Here is a 4,606-nt window from a genome sequence, read left to right as displayed (position 1 = left end):
ATGTCTTTAATTTCTTCTTCTTAACTGATTGCTATGGCTAGCACTTTTAATACTATGCCAAACAGGATTGGTGAGAGTGCGCATCCCTGTCTTGTTCCTGTTCTTGGGTGAAATGGTTTTAGTTTTTTCCCATTGAGTATAATGTTGGCTGTAGGTTTGTCACATAAGGCTTTTATTATGTTGAGGTATGATCCTTCTATTCCCACTTCGCTGAGAGTTTTTATCAAGAAAGGGTATTGAATTTTGTCAAATGCTTTTTCTGCATCAACTGATATGATTATGTGATTTTTATCTATCAATTTGTTTATGTGATGTATCATGTATTGATTCGTGGATATTGTACCAGCCTTGCATCCCCATAATAAATCCTACTTGGTCATGGTGTATGATCTTTCTAATGTAATGCTGGATCTGATTTGCTAGAATTTTGCTGAAGATTTTAGCAACTTTGTTCATCAGGATATTGGCCTGTAATTCTCTTTCTTTGTAGTGTCTTTATCTGGTTTTGGGATTAGGGTAATGCTGGCTTCATAGAAGGAGCTTGAAAATTTTCCTTCCTCTTGAATTTTTTGGAATAGGCTGAGGAGGATGGGTTTTAGTTCTTTGAATGTTTGGGTAAAACTCCCCTGTGTAGCCATCTGGCCCAGGGCTTTCTAGCTCTTCTTTTCACAATAGTCACTTTAACATTTCTTGCATTGCTGGCTTAATAATGATAAACTCCTTTTTTCTTCCTTTTCTTTCTTTCTTGTTTTTGTCTGTGAAGCTCCTGATTTCATCTTCAATTTTGAATGATAGTGCTCGCTTCAGCAGCACATATACTAAAATAGGAACGATACAGAGATTAGCATGGCCCCTGCTCAAGGATGACATGCAAATTTTGAATGATAGACCTGTTGAATAGAGTACAAGGTGTACTGGATAATAATGTATTTTTTCAATAGATGGAGTTACACATATGTTGATATAAATGTTATTTGATATGTTGTATTGACAACAAGCTTCAAAACTTCAAATGTCAACTTTCTGAAGCTGTTAACATAATAGATATTGTTACACTTAAGAATGCCTAATTTTGTGCCATGAAAAGAACATTTGCAGGAAGTTTTAATTCATTTATTTTGAAGAAAAGTGCTGCTGAAAGTTATCATATACTTTGGGAAGATTATGGTGAACATGCTCCATCTCAAGATACTTATGCACGCTGATTTTAAATGGTTTAAAAGTGATGATTTTGATGTGAAAGACAAAGAATGTCAAAGTCAATCAGAAAAGTTTGAAGACCAACAATTACAAGCATTATTGAATGAAGATGCATGTTAAATTCAAAAACAACTTTCAGAAAGATTAAACGTTTCTCAGTGAATAATTTGCAATCATTTTCAAGCAATGGGAAAGATTTTAAAGGAAGGAAAATTAGTGCTACACCAATTGAACAAAAGACACATGGAAAACCGAAAAGTCATCGTAAAATGTTGGCTCAGTGGCATGAAAGAAAATCTTTTTTGCATTGAATTGTGACTGGTGATGAAAAGTGGATTTATTTTGAGAATCCCAAATGCACAAAATCATGGGTTGATCCAGGTCAACCATCAACATCAACTGCAAAGCCAAATTGATTCAGAAAGAAGACAATACTCTGCATTTGGTGGGATCAGGAAGGTGTGATATTATGAGCTTCTAAAACCAGGTGAAACCATTAATACTGATTGCTACTGACAACAAATAATCAATTTGAACCACACTTTGATCATGAAATGACCAGAATGTGCCAGAAGCCAAGGCAAAGTAATTTTGCTTCATGATGACACACCATCACACATTTCAAAACCAGTTAAAGACACGTTAAAAGATCTTGCCTGGGAAGTATTAACCCACCCACCATATTCACCAGAACTTGCTCCTTCAGATGACCACCTGTTCAGATCAATGGCACATGCACTTTCTGAGCAGCACTTGAAAACGTACGAAGAAGTGGAAAATTGGGTCTCTGAATGGTTTGTCTCAAAACAAAAAAGTTCTATTGGGATGGTATCCACAAATTACCTGAAACATGAGGAAATGTGTAGGTAGCGATGGACATTACTTTGAATAAAGCACTTTTGATGTTTCTCTTAAAATTATCATGTTTTCTTTGATTACAAAATTTGCATTATTAACCAGTACACCTAGCAAGAAAGAGGAGGAGAATGAGAAGTTTTTCTTAAAAAAAATTTAAAAAAAATAGAGAGCTTTAGGAGAAATATCACAAATATCACAATGCCATACCTTGATTTCAAATTAATGAATTCAGGAATCAGATGCCAAGGATTAAATAATACAATGTAAATTGTGAGGAAAAAGAAAAATTGTCTGACTATCACATTCACAAACATGTCAACCTCACAACAAACAGGAGAATCATCTCTCTCAACAAAATCATTATCTTTCCCATGTAGCCCTAGCTGGTTTGGCTCAGTGGATAGAGCAATTTCATTCTATCTTCTCAGCACCATGAACCCTTCATTTTTAAGATTTATTATAATTATGTTTTTTCTTTTATTTGTGTTATTCCTCTTTCTACCCCACTAGGCAATAAACTCCTTAAGGGAAAGAGTATATATACTTGCTCAAAACTGTATTCCAAGTGTCAAGAATAGTGCCTAACCTATAGTGAGCGTTCATTCTTTTGGTATTATCAGATAGACGAATGAAATAGATTTTCCCAGCATGGTAGAAATCTTTTGTGCTGCCGGGACCGGTTTGGCTCAGTGGATAGAGCGTCGGCCTGCGGACTGAAAGGTCCTGGGCTCGATTCCGGTCAAGGGCATGTACCTTGGTTGCGGGCACATCCCCAGTGGGGTGTGTGCAAGAGGCAGCTGGTCGATGTTTCTCATCGACGTTTCTAACTCTCTGTCCCTCTCAATTCCTCTCTTTGTAAAATCAATAAAATATATTTAAAAAAAGAAAAGAAATCTTTTGTGCTGTCACTATTTCAGTAAACTTGATCCTGACTGTAGAAAGTCTTCTACATGTGATGGAGTCACAAACTCTAACATTCTCAGGATTGGGCAGGAAGTTTACATGAGAGGCTAACCATCATCTAAAGGGAAATAGAAGCTCGATGACTTGCCAAGAGAAACTATTCATGTGAATTGTTTTGTTTCTTATAAGTAGAAAAATATTGAGAAAGTTGACCAGAAAGATGGGGAAAGTGTAGGGAAAGTTTGTTAAATGCTACTAGAAAGAAGTAGTGAATTAAATAGTGCCCAACTTCTCATAATTCACATTCAACCAAGATCTCAGAATGTGACCTTATTTAGGAATAGGCTCTTTGAAAATAATAAATATTAAGATGAGATCATTTTGGATCAAGATGGACCCCAAATCTAAAGACTGGTGTCACCATAAGAAGAAGAAAGAACACAGAGAGTCCAAAAGAAAAAGTCCACCTGAAGACAGAGGCAGAGATTAGAGAGATGTTGCCACAGATCAAGGGACTCCAAAGATTGCTAGCCACCCACCAGAAGGTAAGACAGAGGCACAGAACAGACTCTTCCTCAGAGTCCGCAGAGGAACAACTATGCTGACACCCTGATTTCAGATTTAGGGCCTCATAAACTGTGAAAGAAGAAATGTATTTTATTTTAAGCCACTTGGTATGTGGTATTTTGTCATGGAAGCATCGTAAATTAGCACAACAGGAAAATTAAAATTAGGACTAAGTATTAGTTGGATAAGTTTTGGGTACATGGAGGTCACAAGAAGTATTAGCAGGAAACATTCAAAGGAAAGGTTTGACAAGTGACAGGGAAGTGAGAATGTGAACCTCCTGTGTCACTCTTCTTGTCCTGACTCACCATCACCCCCAGGAATCTATGCTGTGAATAGATGCATGCATTCTCTATGAGGTGCATAGGGAGGAGGAACTTACAGTCCTTGGCCATCTCCAGGGAACACGTGAGATGGCTGGGCACAGCACCAAGAGGAAATTTGGCTCTGCTCATGGTCATTAATGTGACACAAGTGAGAGGAGTGAAGGAACCTGAGAAGAGGAGGACAGCCAGCTGTAGGCAGAGCCCCTCCAGGTGAAAAACCTTGGAACTAGAACAGACAGGGAAATGGATGCGACCACAGAAGCCAGTCCCAGCACAGCAGTCAGAGGGCCACGGGCCTGTCCAGGTAGATGTTAGGCTCAGGTGTAGCTTAGAAAAACACCAGTTCAGTCAGTGAGGAAGCTGGCAAGGGACTCCAAGCCATAGGTGATAAGAAAGCCAGCTGTCATGTGGAAGCACCTGTATTTCTAAGAATGGTGCCCATTCTTGGCCAGACCAGGTAGCTGGAGAACTATGGACCGACTGGGATCCAGTGCCTCAACAGGGGAGAGTAGCAGGGCAGGAGTCTGGGACTAAGGAGGACCACTGAGCTCTTCATTCTGTGGTAGGCAGTTAGACAGACATGAGCAGAGAGCAAGGACAATGGGCCAAATGCTGAAGGTCACCAGGATGGAAAGCCACAGGTGCCTAGTGTTAACGAAAAAACCATTGAAACCTGTAAAGAATTTTTAATGAGTTTATTTGAGCCAAAATTGTCGACAATTGCCGGGAAGCAGAACCTCAAGGGATTGAGA

At 38.8% G+C, this 4,606-nt stretch overlaps 1 non-coding gene across 1 annotated transcript; it reads left to right on the top strand.

Moving 5' to 3' along the window:
* Positions 1–794: 794 nt before the first annotated feature.
* LOC118726189 lies at positions 795–899 on the top strand. The gene has a single exon (XR_004990223.1). It is a non-coding gene; the product is annotated as a U6 spliceosomal RNA (small nuclear RNA).
* Positions 900–4,606: the final 3,707 nt, after the last annotated feature.

This window comes from Pipistrellus kuhlii, unplaced genomic scaffold (genome assembly GCF_014108245.1).
Source record: "Pipistrellus kuhlii isolate mPipKuh1 unplaced genomic scaffold, mPipKuh1.p scaffold_m20_p_21, whole genome shotgun sequence".
Lineage (NCBI taxonomy): Eukaryota > Metazoa > Chordata > Mammalia > Chiroptera > Vespertilionidae > Pipistrellus > Pipistrellus kuhlii.
The sequence above is the reverse complement of the archived record's forward strand: the minus strand, read 5'-3'. Positions and strand labels throughout refer to the sequence as shown.